Source organism: Marmota marmota, unplaced genomic scaffold, assembly GCF_001458135.2.
Source record: "Marmota marmota marmota unplaced genomic scaffold, marMar, whole genome shotgun sequence".
NCBI classification, from domain to species: Eukaryota; Metazoa; Chordata; class Mammalia; order Rodentia; family Sciuridae; genus Marmota; species Marmota marmota.
Genome location: NW_026000037.1, coordinates 44,477,960 through 44,494,806, shown reverse-complemented (window position 1 = coordinate 44,494,806; position 16,847 = coordinate 44,477,960). Strand labels below are relative to the sequence as shown.

Here is a 16,847-nt window from a genome sequence, read left to right as displayed (position 1 = left end):
TCTCTCTCTCTCTCTCTCTCTCTCTCTCTCTCTCTCTCTCTCTCTCTCATTAGTACCAGGCATTGAATAGGTACCCAATAAGTGTTGAGTTTAGCCAAATGCTATTCAATATGTTAGAGAAACAGATAAAGAAATTCTTACCTCCAACTATGGAATGAAATGCCTTGTCTCTTGCTAAAGAAATTTCAGACATCTGAAAGTTGGTGGCAAAACATCTGAAGAGTACATAGAAATCCCCCAAATGTGGAAAATCTGAAACATCACTCCAAACTAGTTCTTATATATAGGATGAATGAATGGGAGGAAGATAGGGTTTCCTCAAGACTTTTACCACAGCTTCCCCTTGCTCTGCTGAAGAATGCACACCTAGCTACTATTATCTTCTAAAAATTGAGGAGTAATCTGTCACCTCCTGAGACTAGAAGTTCACATCTCAATCCAGCAAGCCTCTTCTTTCCAGACATTCACTTTAACCATTTACCTCCTTGGATTCAGGGCAAAGCTCCCTCCTTCCTCAACCTCCTGAACCTTGCCATTTACCCTGAGATACCTAGACCCCAGACACTTGTGGTGTATGCTTCCTGGAATATAAATGATATATTTTCATTATTCTTAACTAAATTTTTCTCAACTCCTTCCTGACATTTTGAAAGGTATCTCTATGCCTCTTGTAATTTATTTCTGGAGAAAAAAAACCTTTTTGACAACACTTCATGTCATTGGAATGTGATACAATAATCTCAAATCCCCACCCAATTGATCTGCTTATGAAGTTTAGATTTTCAAATCCGTTTCCTTAGAGCCAGGCAACATTATACTGTGTTTCACTGATCAGCGAGTAGCTTTACATTGGCACTTACACAAGGACCCAGACGGCGACTGTGAAAATCTGTTTCCTGCTCTGTTCTCGTTTGCACTTGAAATCTTACATATGTGCACATACTGAGCTTACAGCTCATAGGGGAGGAAGCACATAAGAGGTGGAACTATAACTGTTTTCCCTTGTTTAGAAAAACAAAATATAAAATCTACCCACCCAAAAGAATAAAGGTTGGTGGTTGTAGAGAAGATTTTGTCTTAACTCTCAATGGCCTGGAACACAGAACAGTGATAGGTATTTTAAGTGACATATGTGTGACCATGCGTATTTCAGGATGTAACCATCTAAAAGATAGGTCTCACATATAAATATTTTGGAGACATAGCAATATTGCTCTCCTTGGAGTCAAAGTTTGGCAACTAAGTTAACATGCAAAATAGCTGGAAAAAAATGAGTAATGATCATTGAATGTGTAAAGGGTATGAAGAAAGAGTAAATGTGGAAAAAATAGGTAACAAATTAGCTGGAATTTTCATTTCCTTCAGGTCTAAAGTTCTGTGGTGCTATGAAAATATACATATAATCTTCCTCTAAATACAGTATACATTTAAATGGCCTTTCACTACATACAGATCAATCTACTATTTGCCTCCCAGTATAGAAAGTCTAATTGTTAGGAAAAAATACTTCTTCATTAAAATAACACCTGCCCACAATTTCATATTTGATAAAAAACAGCACTTTGCAATGTTAAGAATATTTCCTTCATTTCACTGTGCTCTGACCTGGGTCTCATATCACCTTGACTACTTCAAGCAAAGGGGGGAAGGATTCTCGTGAGAAATAATATCTCTGTAAAACTTTAATCCCATTTCTAACAAAATCCACAAGGAATGTTTCACTGTTTCAGACTGATAATGTCACAGTGACCTCTCTGGCAGCTTCCCCTTTGTAGTCTGGCAAAGGTAATTCCAAGGCTAATCTACCAAACTCAAGCTCATTGAATAAAACCACTGCATTTAAATTTTCCCTTTATCATGGGAAAAGTACAGGCAAAGGCAGGGCAAAATAAGCATGTGCACGTGTATATGTGTATATGTAAAGAGATTATTCAATTCTGTTTTAAGTATATATAATGAGTAAGCTTGAAAAAGAAAACTCAAGATGAAAACATAGTCTTCAAAGTAAATTATGACAACATGCAATTTCCAAAAGTGTTGTTGATGGTGGTGGTTTTTGGCAGCCTTGTGCATGCTAGGCAAGTGCTCTACCACTAAGCCATATACCCAGCTAAAAATGTTTATTTTATAAGGAGTGACAAGGGTCAAGAAGCACATGGAGCAGTGTAGAGAAAACACACTTCACAAGGTATGATGTAGAGTGACTCTGGGCTTGAGATGCCTGGGTTGGAGCTTCTGGATATGTGACTAATCTGGGTTGGCATAATGTGTGATGCACTGCAGTTCTGGGCTTTGACATCCTATACACAAGAGAGGAGCTAGATACCTCTGAAATCATACAGTACATATAATACCCCACCTTTAAAATGATTACCTATCCCTTCCAAGAGTTCACTTCAATCTTTTCCCCATTTCTGGCTTCTATGACATTACCCCAATATCACTAAAAGAGACTGGGCATTCATAAAGACCAAAAAACCAGTGGTTCATGAAGGAAATCAGAAAAAAAAGAAAAATCAGAAAACATACTCTCCCCATTGGATCTCAGATTATGCTTAAATTTTAATTTTATTAACTTACATGGGCTATGAAGTATATTGCAAATATTGCTCCATTCTTCTTCCCTTTCTGTGCCCATGCCTTTTGTCACAAGTCTTCATGATGTTCCTTTTACTATGATTCAGGACTCAGCCATGTAAAATTGTTTGGTCAATGGAATAGTAACAAATTTGGTAAAAAGACCTATTATCTCAGCTACTCAGGAAGCTGAGGCAGGAAGATCACAAATTCAAGGCCAGCCTGGGTAATTTAGGAAGACCTTGTCTCAAACGTTTAAAAAGGGATGTGGGGAACGGGGGGACACGACTCTGTGGTAGAAAGTCAGAAAGTCCCTGGGTTCAATAGCTAATATCAAAAAGAAGAAAGAAGAAGAAGAAGAAAGAAGAAAGAAGAAAGAAGAAAGAAGAAAGAAGAAAGAAGAAGAAGAAGAAGAAGAAGAAGAAGAAGAGTAAGTTCTGCAGAGACCAGGGAACCAGTTAACCACTCCAATACACGAGCCACAAAACATAAGCAATTAACACAATTAAGTTCTAGCAACAAGACCACCTATAAATTAAATTCTCTACTAATTTGCAATTATATCCAAAGCTTATATAAAAGCGTAAAGTACCAGAAATGTGACTGCAGTATTAATAATGGTATTAATATAATCCCAATATGTTAAATAATGCCTATCAAGGGATTTTTTTCATTCATTTATACTTTAAAATATTTGCTTATATTTTATATATATTTATCAGGGAAAAGAGTTATAAAATCTTCTTGAGTTGATGTGTATTTTTGCAGAAAAATATCTTCTAGTATAGACTGGTGAAACTTGAAATAAAAGCATAATATTCCAAGTTTATGAATTGGAGTAATTTGCTGTCATCTTTCCATACCACAGTTCTCAAGAAGGGACACCTGTTAGCACTAAGAATGTAATCATTTTTATTATTAAATACAAAGGTACAATTAAATGCAGGCACAGGATGTGACCTGCATCATAATTCTGCCCGGCCTTTCTCTTCACAATATCCTTTTCATTATTGTGGGCCCTTTGTTCCTTCATGTTTCTTTTGTCTCACCCTAAGTTCTCAAATAAGCTATTTACAATCTGAATAATTAGCAATCAGGGTGGATCTGTGGTCTTTGGCCCTGTGTAAAGGAAACATTGTCAAATGCCTTAACATGACATACTTAAGTACATAAAGTTTCTATACCCTCAGGACTTTCCTTTCTTGAAAAAGTTTTAAATAAATCTAATGAGGAATAAGTTTTCTACTTCTCAGACACTTAGGAATCTAGCTAGAATTGAACAAAAATGAAACCACATTTAAACTGCAAACAACAGAATGCTTTGGGTATTCATTAGCTATTTCTGTACAAAAATGTTCTATACATTAGTTTACAATGAAGACTCCGAGTGCCTGCTCTAGGACAATCAATTCTCTCTCTAGCACAAGCCAAAAATAGTTTTTTTATATAGTTTTTAGGAGGAAAAAGGAAAAGGGAACAATGTGACAAAAATTGAAATGAAGTTGGAAAGTCAGACAGCAAGACATACTGTAGAAGACTCCTTTACAGACCGTACAATTATGTGGCCTAAAAACCCTGGGTAAGCTCCCTTGCTTATTTGTGAAATGCGCTAAATTCACTGGTAAGCCTTCTTGGAAGGTCAAGCTTTGTGGGTAAAGATCTCTCTATTGAGAGTTGCAGTCTAGACATCATGACATCTTAACTCAGGAAAACTGACTTGAGGATGCTTGAAATTCATTCCTTTTGCAAATATTTTTTGAACTCCTACTATGTACCAGGCACTGAGCTAAGTATCATTGTGGTGGGTAGAAAACAAAATTCAGATTCGTCAATTTGCCCCAGGATACTGAAAAATGTGAGCAAGTTTACAGTCTATCTTGGAAAAACCATTCCTATTTTCTTGCATACCTCCTTTATCTTTCTTCTGAGGTTTTCTTAAAATATCACCAAACCCAACATTCCCCCACACATCTTCTCTTCTCTTTTAATGTATAGGAAGATGTGCAAAGCTTTTCTCATAGGAGTGTGTGCTTAAGATGAAATCCAATCTCTACTAACTCATACGAATTCCCTTATCTAAGGGTCTGTTTTTTCTCCTATGTAAGGAGAATGATAATGGGATTGTATAGCATTATTGTGAGAAATAATCAGATAATGCATTCTACAACACAATAATTCCCAATATGTATAAATTATTATCATTATACTTACCTTTATTATTAAAAGGCTAAAAAAGATTACTAAAACTCCAAGACTACTTTATACCTTGGTTATATGTTATGGTTATTGCCTAAAAATACGTTTAAAAAAAGTCCCAAATATTTTCCAGTTCTAAATGGTTTTATTGCTCACCAATTTGGCAAACCTTCTCTAAAACATATAACAACCAATGTCTAATTTCCACACTTGCTGACTATTGTTTTCTCTTTCTGTTTGTTTCTCTCTCTCTTCATTTTTTAACCATTAACAAATAATGTTTTTTTTTTCATTTTGTTTTGTTTGTATGTCACAAAGGATAGGAAAACAAGAGAATGGTTTTAAATCTGGAGAAAAATGATGTTGTTTCAAAATATAAGAATTACCAAATTTTAATCCAAGGGACTTTGTTTTCTCTTAAAAACTAGGGAACCTCTGCCAGTTTTTAACAAAGGAAATCAACTCTAGCTATAAATTTGGTATCCTGGGAAAAATCAGAAAACTCAAATTCTAATCCTTTAAACAGCCACTAATGGGTATGTTTCCATGGCAGATAATTTTCTGGTGCTCTGTTTTAGTTTAGTTTGGGTTTGTTTCCCATCATTTAATCTCCTTCACCACCCTATAAGCCTTGAAGACCAGTAGTCTCTCCTCCAACAGGAGGGGAAGAGTGACCCACCATAACATGGCCTTTTACCCAGCTCCCAATCTAGACCTAATGAACCAAAGAACGTCCAATATGGAGGTGGGTGTGCTGATAATGGCAACAGCACCACCCCATTTCTGGGAGCTGTGATGACAGAGATATCAGCAGAGGTGGTAGAGTAACATGTGATGTGCAATCAGCAGCAGCAAAGTCTGGTGCACTGATTCTGGAACAGCAGTTTGCCTATGGCTCTAGTTGCTGCAAATCATTTTTCATCCATTAAATTTCATGCTAGATATTCTGCCTTCCCAGCATTTCTGCTGTTGCTCAACATCCTCTCAAGAAATTCCTTTTCTCCTAAAATCAGCCAGATTTTTATTTGTACTTATTTATTACCTACAACTAACATCCGAAAACAGGTGACAACTTCTGTACCTCAGTTTCCTCTAGGATGGAATCACAGACTGGAACCTGATGATTTCGCTGATATTTCCCATTTTTTACCTATTGCATAAACTGCAATCAAAATTTTCAAATAAGCCCATTGTGGAATCTAACTACATAAAATGTTACAAGAAGCCATTTTATTGTAGTTGCACCCTCTTTCTTCAAAGGACTGGCAAATGGAAGTGAATCCTCCACTTGCACAGAATCCTCCCGCAGCCTTCCCTCTCATTTGTGTGTGAGTACATGCACACAACTTTTCACAAAGGATGGCTCAATCTGCCCCAGGGGTGATTTTGAGTGTGAGACACATAATAAACACATGGAACCATGTGCTAAGGACCAGCTGGGGAATTCTAACTGGAAGCAACCTTTTGAGAACCTTTATCTGTTTCCGGGACAGTCTTGTATCCTATCAGATTTCTCTAATCATAGGAAGATTCCACATCTTATCAAATTGTTATCAAATCAGTCTGACCAGAGCCAGCATCCTGCTTGTCTGAAAGACTGCATACAAAACTGTTGACATCACTCTCTCCTGGGGGTTGGAGGGGAAACTCGGCTAGAAACTCAGCATGCCTGAATTCAGGACCCAGCCTGTCACCAAGAACTATAATCCTGGGCACAACCCTTTGCTCATTCTGTTTCTTCAACCATAAAGTAGGGATAATATCAATTTCTCTGCCAATCCCCCTGGGGCCACTGAAATGACAGATATGAGTGAAAGCATTATAGGAAAAAAACTCTTATTAACAAAGATTGCCTTCTACTAAACTGACCTTCCCTCTCCTCTGGTTAGAGGTAGGCTTTTATTTCATGTTCAAATCATAAGCAAACATTCAGACTCACATCTTGACAAATACAGTCTCCAGTAAGACTATTCATTTGCCTCGGCCTAAACTCACCATTACTAAGCAAAATTTTGATCTTAATTGGATCATTCAAATAAGTTTGCCCTACTGGACTTTTTTTTTTTTTTAACAGCAATCTGAGACATCTGATTTACATGGATGTTTCACTTCTCATAGGAATGAATAAATTAAAGGCAGGAACTTGGTTCTGTTCTCCATCATCACCTCCAGCAGTTTATCTGTAGCAAGGACAACAATGCCTAGCATGTAGGAAGGTATTAAATATTTTTTTGTCTAAAGTAATCAATTTATAATGGCTGTGAGTTGTGCTAATACCAATCAATTTACCACAGCTTGATCACCCTGAGAGAAATGATAGAACAACTAATCTGAACCTTTATAATCAAAGTCACATGCTGAGGCAAAAAAGCTGAGGTGCAAATACTGTGAGAGTCAGTTTAATTTCACAACCTAATAGCTAGCAGAATATCTGATTTATCTTCTAGATTAACGGAAATAAAAAGGAAGTTTGTATACTATATAGTTAACAATAAAACCATGTCAGTGTTGCCACCACATACATCAAATAGTATGCCAGATATCAAAGTTGGTTTTTTAAAACTAACAAATTTATTAATGTGAAACATATAAACACGTAAAACTGAACTCCCCCTTTGTGGGGAGTTTGGTGGTAGAAAACAATTACAGATAAAATCAATATGCCCTGTACTTAAGAAAGACATTTCCAATGTTCTACGGAGTTTGATATAATCTGCACTCAATAAACATAAAAGTTTATAAATAAAACAATTCAATAAATAAGCTTTACACTCATTTATGATAAACTATGATTAACTTAAATTAAAATTAAATAGTTCCATAAATACCTCTTCCAATAAAAAGGTTTCAATGAATGCCAAAAGTTTTACCTTTGTGTCTGAAATTCTAGAGCCTGGTAACATGAAGCAAGAGTCAAATGTAAAAAGCAATTAACCCATCACACTATCCTATTTCTAATTTCCTATGATTCAAAAAAAATGAATCACAAATTTAGACTTCAGACAATGCTACTCCAAATTGAAATGTATTCATTAGTTTTACTTTCAACTTTTAAAGGCAAAGCTGGGACATACCAAAAGTACTACTAAGGTTTTCACTTTTGTTTTATAATGAAAAGTAAAAAGAAATCAAATACTATGATTCAGTGAATAGAGCCTCTTACCCAGCAATTCTCAAGGTCTTCCTGGAAATGCTCGTTATTTCAAAGAAAACTCTTATTAGTTTCTGAGACAGTCAAGGTGCCCCAGCTCTGTTGTAATTACTGGAAGCCTTCCCTCCCCAGGCTCTGCCCCACAGAGTCCTGAGTCAATCCTGACTGCAACTGGCAGGGTCAAAGAAGTCCTTAACCCTCCAGAATCTATTATATGTCCACAAACTGATACCTGTCTTTAGGGAGCCCCTAGACAAGGGAATTCCTGGTACTCAACAGGCTGCAGTTCCTCTTCCCATATATTCCAAACATAAGACTCCCCACCCCAATATCTGGTTTGTCTTCTGTGTTCTTTTGGACCAGAACTCTACTTCCATCTAGCTTGCTTGTCCATATCTTTGGCATTCTTCTGAACCTTTCTACATAAGAAACTGGCCTATTTCTAAAGGTTGCCTGTGTCCTCAAAGTCCCTCCTTCTCACAAAGAAATTCCAAAATACTATCACACATTTGATTCCATGGATCACTGCAATAAGAAGACTGCTTCCCTGTTCAGAACCAAGATCAGATCCCCACACAGAATAGGAATGGAATGGGTATCATGACTGCCAACTCAGCTGGGACAGGTGGTTTACGTTGCCAGCCACTCCCCTTAGAAACCTGCTCAGAGCTGGCTACACCTAGTAGGCAATTGCTGGTTCACTTCTCTACCTCTATCTACCCTCAAAGTCCTGCCCCAACATGTTATTGAAAGATGCCCACATTTTAAGAATAAGAAGTCTTTTAAGAGACCTAGCCAAGCTTTAGTGTTGCCCCAGATCATCTATGTGAGTAGATTCTGTAAATGTCTTACCACCTATAGAAAATAAGAAAAAGAGTTCCTCATATCTGTTCTTTCTCAACATCTTAGATCAGGTTACAAATTCAAAGTCAATTTTACTTTGAGTTCTTAATTCATCTGGTTACAAATAAAAAATTTACATGTCAAAAATGTTGAATTCTAATTAAAACCTAAGCCTAAGAATCAAAGACTCAAGCAGACTATAACAGACTATTCACCTTAAGGAGAGGGCAAAATTATAATATATTACTCTATTAAAATACAACTTAAAATACAGCATATTAGTCTTCAACTTAACACACGTCTCCAAACTTCTGAGGAGCACTGAAAAAGACGCTTTTGTAAAACACCCTCACAGCACTTTGATGTGACCGTATGTTCATTAAAAGGAAGTATTACTACTTACATACATAAGGTACATAATGAATTCAGTATGTGTCTAGAGTTGGCTAATGCCATTAAAGCACATGCCAAAAGCACAGACTATAAATCAAAATGCGATTTGTCAAAGTAAGAACTTAATATGATACAGGTTAAAAATAAATAAATAAATTACCAATGTCCCAATACAGGATTGGTGAGGAGAGCTAAGCCCAAACTGAGACCAGGTTGCAGCTGACATGCCTTTGTTCTATCTATAGCTTTGGCTATTCCTCTTCTTCTTCCACCTGGATAAGTACAAAATTAGCATGCACCAGGCATTCTTCACTCTCCAGAGGGTTTACATCTCTAACACTGCTTAAAGACTGATATTCTTTCCAAAATGCTGACATAAACCAGTTGGGCAATCACAGATTTTTTAAAGCCCACATTCTAAAGTTTTGAAAGATCTAGATTGTTCTGAAAACAGAATTTGGAAACACTTGATTTAGTTTATTGACTTATTTCCAAATGGAAGACTTAACAAAAAACCTGAAAGGACAGACATACAAATAAAGAGTTAAACCACAAAGACAGCTACTAATATAATAAGAAAATCTAGGTAGTTTTGTAGAAGATGAAAGAAAAAACATGGATATTATTGCAGGTGGTACATCTCTTCTTTCCTATGTCTTTGCTTCTTCCTGGCCAGGGGTTCCTTCAAATCAGCATTCAATCTCACCCAAAACTCTCACACTCATCATTCAAACACATTTCCACATACTGAATTTCCTGTATCTAATATGTGCTTTTCATACACTGCATTCCCACTGCCTCCAGAATTCAAGATAAACTCCTAAGTGTGGAACAGCTGATCTTCCATGACCAAGGCTTTGTGTGTACTCTGTGTGCATCTACCCACCCTACACTCAAGTTCCATACAATTGCTTCCTGAAGTCCGTGTTCCTGCATTCCTCTGGCCACAATGCTCCGTTCCACATCCTCCCCCACTAACTTTACCTGGCTATATTACTATTCTTTACTAAATTCAGCAAAGTATTACTTAAGAAATCTTGTCTAGATTCCCTTGCATGCACCTTAGGTGTGCACCTTTCACTGAATGTCTCAAATGCAAATGTAAATCACTGGTTGACTTATCAATAGCCTCCAGTTGCCAAAAAGCTTTTCTAAGAAAGCAAATATTTTGGGCTGGGGTTGTGGCTCAGCGGCAGAGTACTCACCTAGCGCGTGCGAGGCCCTGGGTTCAATCCTCAACACCATGCAAAGGTGAATAAATAAAAACAAAGGTGTACAAGTAAAAGAAATATTTTTTTAAAAAGATGGCAAATTAAAAAAAAAAAGAAAGCAAATATTTTATGTTGTTCCATCCAGTACCTATGACATCGCCTGACATAGAGATGGTACTAATATGTTATTACTGAATATATATAAATAAATAAAATTGATAGTCATATAGAAAACTGAGAATTTTATCATCTGAAAATATATGAATCAACACATTGTTTCAACTTGTAATGCAAAATGTTGCTCTCTTTATAGTCATTCTAAGCATTTCAAGACTAACATAGTAAAGACATTCTTGACAGAGTACAAAATTACACAAAAGAACATTTTAGAAAGTATTGATATAGAAAGTATTGATATTCATTCTTAAGAGAGTACACAGATGTATCAATGATATAAAGTTAGCCTAGACCTAAAGCAGGCACATTTCAATTCAGAAATATCACATGTCAACATTTGGTCAACAACTTCCCTAAAATCACACATCAAAAAGTTGAGCAGTATTCACATGAAAACCATTTTTTCCCCATCCTGTGATCTCACAAACTATTGGTGGTAACATCCAAACCTGAGGCCCTGCTGACAGAATCAAATTTTTAACAGACAAAGAGGGTAAACAGTGAGATACAGGCTGGTTTAGAAGCCCTGCAACTTGGGTTGCCGCAGTTTCAGCAGCAAAATCATGAGACATATTCAAATACTGCTTTTAAGATGTACAATATTTCTCCAGAAAGATTCACAGCTCATGAGTTGATGAGGGAGAGAAAGACTGCTTAGCTTTTAAATTATTTTCCTTTAAGAGACTAAGCAAACATACACACAGAGATCACTGCAATCAAGCCAAGTGATCCTCAAGGATGCAATGGTACAGAATTTTCTACACATGGCTGTTTTATTCTGGACACAAAGAAAACTGAAAGCGATGAGAAAGGCCACATGCTGCTGAACAGGAGAGATGCTCTCCATGCTCAGTGGCTGCTGCTTCCTTCATTCTTTGGAAACTTCCATTTTTGTAGAGGGCAGGGATCAGTGTGAAGGTCTGGGGTAACATAATGCCCTGGAGGTCTTTCTAGCAAACAGACTCCTTCCTGATGAAAGCACTGCAGCTCTTTCTTAGCATGAGTTAGGAAAACCTTCATGGCAACTTGTTCCAATTTGTGGCTCCGTCCAATACTATACAAAATATGATTTCAAATATCAAATACAGGTCATAGAGGTGATAAACAGGAGATTTCTTTGTTCATAAGAACTCTAATGCTCAATGGCCTTCTAAGTTCCTGGTACTCTTGATTTATGCTCAGGATTACCGAATTGGTTTCTAAGGGTCACTGCTCTGAACAATATCTAGTTCAGCCAACAAAATAATTTAAATAAGAGCTGCTATGATCAGACATCCTGATATCTCTAAAATTACAAGTTCAGTATTTGTGAAACATGGCTAACCTGCCATCACTCAAAAGGAATTAAGAGAGGTAATAACTCAAAAAGTGCAGAGAGTGAGAAAAGAGGACCTTTCCAAAACCTGGAGGGTTGAGGAGCAGGTGGGTAGAAGAGGAGGAAAAACCCAATTACACACAACCACCAGGCACACAGAGGCCCTCCATTATACCTAGATGCAATTAAAGGCTGTTGAACTGAGATACATAATAACAAAAAAGGGAGAAGATAAGTCTAAATTAAAATTTATGGCCTGAATTAATTCTATGTACATTGTGGATGGAGTGGGGTATGAAGGGGAAAAGACAGGGTCCAAGGATAACAGCAAATATAGCAAATTAAATTAATTAGACTTTAGTGAGTGAGGTGTTTAACTGCATCTAGGTATTATATTACTTTAAAAATTACTCTCAATTGTATGTGTTTCATTACATTTGTGGTAGTAATGTTTATGCTTAGCTTTTTTAAAAATGAGGGCTTTTGCTACTTTAAAAAACTCAACATAATTAAGTAAAGAAGTATCTTTTTCTCTTATTTTTAGTTAAGGATCATGGCAATACAAATTTTACCCAAAGCTATTCTGAAAAAAAGAAATTCATAATAGAAAACAGAAGGAAAAGGTAAATATATATGTTGATCTGCTTCATGCAATATATCTATTTCTTACAACTAGTATACATATTATTTCCTATTTTTTGAATGCTATTAGAAAAGGCACCTACTGAAAAAGATAGGTTTGTTTTTCTTCTATCCGAGTGAGGGTAGTGAATTTATCCAATTGGTTAATACTAAGTGTATTCCAATTACTTTAAAAAAAATACATATATATTTTTAGTTGTAAATGGGCATAATATCTTTACTTATTTTTATTTGGTGCCAAGTATCCAACCCAGTGCGCCTCACAATTGTGAGGCAAGCACTCCACCACTGAGCTAGAGACTAAGTCCCCCAATTACTTTTTAATGATAATGTATTTATAACTCATCTTTTAATAAAATGGATTTGAGGTAACTATTGAGGTATAGTGCTTTTCACATAGCAAAAACACTCAGAGAATTATCTTTCAGTTAGATTTAACCTTCATAAGAGAAAGTAAAACATGAATCAAGTTCAGTCATTATAGTGCATCTCAGATTAAAAATTAAAATATTTAAAACTCTTGGAAAATAAAAGCTTCTGGTTTACTGCTAGTCTTTCTCATTACCTCTCCCTAGTTAATTCAGAATTATATATTAATCATCTTTGACATAAAGACATTATACAAGTTATTTGATTTTCATCTTAATCTGGTTGCTGCTTTCATCTAATTATTGTGTTCTTGTACCATTTTCTTCCCAAAGAATTACTCTTCTTAACAGGCCCCAGACTAGATATTAGTAATACTTTTCCAGTGATTAAGAGAATACATATAAGGTTTAGACAAAAAGGGAGTGGTAATTATATAGGTTGTATAAGAAATTATGTGTGCGTGTGTGTGTGTGTGTGTGTGTGTGTTTAATGAGCAGATCTGAGTTTAAAAAAATTAGGTGTAATGTGGTTCATATATTCTGTGGGTGGGTATTAACAGTCTAAGGAGGGTTTTACTAATATAAAGTGTGATATAAATAAGTATTAAGACTAATAATGAAACTAGTTTGAAAACTCACATTCTAAAATTGGAATCTGTTTTGCTCCAGAGAATGTATTCTACCAAGGTGTTAGTTATATTTATAAGGACTAAGTAACCAATGCCTTTTTTCACAACTTTTCTATTACATTTCAAAGGTCTTGGTTGTAATATTAGTAGTTGCAAGTAAAGTATGGGGCTTTTTAATTGAAGAATGTTGTTATTAGTGCTCTTTCTTGGGAGGTCAGATGTATAATATGAGGCTGGCTTCCCATCACACCAAGAGATCTACTGTGTGTGATCTGCAGAGTAACACCCAGATGGATTTGAGTAGAGTTCTTACTCTCTTTCTCCCTTTTTCTAAGAATTGCTGGGAAGACTCTTGTTTTCCATTGGATGGATGCTAGAACACATGTTAAATAGCTAGGACAGTGGGCACCTAAAGATCCTACCAACAGATAAGTCAGGCATTTTATTGCTGTGTAATAACATGGAAAAAAATCAGTTCCTAAAGACCAGTCCTTGTAGCTTCTTGATGACTAATCATTATAGCCTTTTACTTCCTATTTCCTCATATCCATTCTATCATATGGCCTAAAATAACAACTAATCAGTAGCAAGGAACATCCATAGGAAATAGGTTATGGTCTCTAGTGCTCATTTTTAAAGCACATATACATATATGGTACAGAGAAGTTTAGCATGGCCTATATGCAAGGATGACATGCAAATTCATGAAGCATTCCATATGAAAAAGAAAAAAAGATTAAGGTCTCTAATTACCATGTTCTACACAAGGGAAACAAGGTTTATTGGAGCGATGGCTGCTTCCAAGGCTTGAAACTTCCAAAGTTTCAAGATGAGTCCAAAATATCTTGTCATAGCAGACAGCAGAGAAGTCATCATAGGCTACTGACAGACAGTACAACAAAAGGGCCCAGGAACCACCTGGAGGAGGTGCCATTGCCAACTTGAACATCAGTAACTCCCATTTCAAACTACCTAAATTGTTGAGTTGATGTTAATAATACCTTCAAAATATCATTAAATTTGGAAGATGCTAGGGAAGAAAATGCATTTCTTTGGAAAACTGGTAAATATATGGAAAGAATTAAGCATTTTCCCAGATTTTCCTATATACAATGTATGCAAATAGTTGAAACAGAAAAATTATAAGTAATTCAATTAATAACTGAAAAATACAGAAAAGTACCAGTTTGCAACCCCTGAACTACTAATGAAATATTGTAATTACCTAGGTAATGATTCTAAAGACTGATTTAAAAAAAAAAAAAGGGTAACACAGAGCAAGGGGGGAAAAAAATTCATAATGGAAATTTTTATCACCACCTCTAAAGGGCTTTTGACACAACAAATAGACTTCCCTAAAGCTTGTTGTTAGGCTGTTCCATGTCTCCCAGATAAACTTCCTCCTGTTTTTCTTATTCTTATAAAGTCCTATCCCTTAAATCTCACTGCCTCCATAATTTATATAAATTAATAGAATGTGAAAATCACTATTAATTTCCAAGGAGAGGCAAAGAGATCTGCCTTTTATTTCTGCTTTGGTCTCTTGTACTCTCACTGGGGGAAAACAGCTACCAAGTAAAACACCTGATTAACTAGTGGAAAAGTTCACATAGAGAAGCCATGAGAGATGCCAGCCAGTCACAGGTACTCTAGCCTTTCCAGCCAAGACACCCCACAGGTGGGCAAAAAGATCTTTAGGCAACTCCAACCTCAGCTGCCATCTCAGTGCAACTGTATGAGGGCTTCCAACCACCCTGCTAAGCCCATCCATCCTCAGAACTATGAGAAACTATATATTGTTTTCCATTGGACTTGGGATATCGTTTCCTATGCAGCAACAGATGGACTATTCTAACTACCAACTACAGGAAATAACGGAGGACATGTTAAATCAAACCAGAAAGAAGCAAAAGAAGGTATGAAAAACGTATCAGGTTTTTTTTTTAATTAATTAACTTATAAAACCATAACTAAGATTTTGTCCATCTTATGAGTTGATTTCTTAATCAGGAACGTATTAAAGTTATGAGACTACAAGGGATGTCAACATGACCAGACTTTTCATATTAAAAAATATAATTTAATAATTTAGGTGTGGTATGGCTGTGTTAAAATAGAACCCTTCACTTTAAAGACACAGAACAAATATTCATGGATATTTGTGGATGAAATGCTTGTCATCTGGATGAGGGGGAGGAGCAAATAAGAGTACAGATGAAGTCTGGCCATGAGTGATAAAATTCATTTTATTAAACTCATCATTTTCACATATGTTCAAATTTACCATAGTAAAAATGGACTTACTTAGTTAACTATTTGGTTTTATTTATTTATTTATTTTTAACAAGAGTGACAGGCTCTGGATATAGTTCAGTGGTACAGCACTTGCCTAGCATGCATAAGACCCTGGGTTCAATCCTTATGAATCAGTGGTAGAGGGGTGGGGAGGGAGCATGGGGGCAAGAAAGATGGTAGAATGAGATAGACATCATTACCCTACGTACATGTATGACTGCACATGCATTGTAAAGCTACATTGTGTGCAGAAAAATGAGCAGTTGTGTCACAATGGTATACAATGAATCAAAATGCATTCTGCTGTCATTTATACCTAATTAAAATTAATTAATTATTTTTTAAAAAGAATCAGTGGTAGCTAAAAGAAACATATCATTATTACCTTCATTTACTAAAGTTCTCTTTTTTGAGTTAAAAAATACTTTAATATCTTCATGTATCTAAAATACTAATCCTGTTATTTAGTGACAGTTACTTTTCTTCCTATGAAATAGGGATCAAAATATCCTATCCCAGCACACACAGAGAGATGAGTTGACTAAGAAAACTTATGAAAAAAACATTTAGAAAGCCATTCTCTGCTACACAACTGCAAAATATCATTGGTAGTAGGAACTATGTATCACATCTTATAAAATGAACTCTCTCAAAATCTGCTAACTCGGGACTATCTTTTACGCATTTGGCCCTAATGCCAGGCACAATGCCGAGCAAATAATGAAGGCTTTGTAAATAATTTTTTGTATGAATGAACAAGTTGGAAGAAAAAAATGAACAGATCTGAACATAGCAGATTTCGACACTGATCCTACTACTTTAAAAAAGTGAGATGGGAAGGGATGGCAACTGAACCCAAAGAGGGAGAGGAAAAGAACCTACTGTGAACCCACCATCACTATTTGGCTCAAATAACCTTATACATATGCTTATACTGGTAGATTTTTGGCAGTTTTAAAGCTTTTATATTCAGAGTACAACACAGATGACCACTCGCTAAGTATGCTATCCCTGATCAAAATTACTTCTGTGTACTTTTGATTTTTAAAA

At 35.9% G+C, this 16,847-nt stretch overlaps 1 protein-coding gene and 1 pseudogene across 6 annotated transcripts in view; one reads left to right on the top strand and one right to left on the bottom strand.

Moving 5' to 3' along the window:
* Positions 1-16,847, bottom strand: part of Gpd2 (glycerol-3-phosphate dehydrogenase 2) — a 194,802-nt gene that overhangs the window by 108,043 nt on the left and 69,912 nt on the right. The window lies entirely within an intron of this gene.
* Positions 14,126-14,226, top strand: LOC125619496 (annotated as a pseudogene).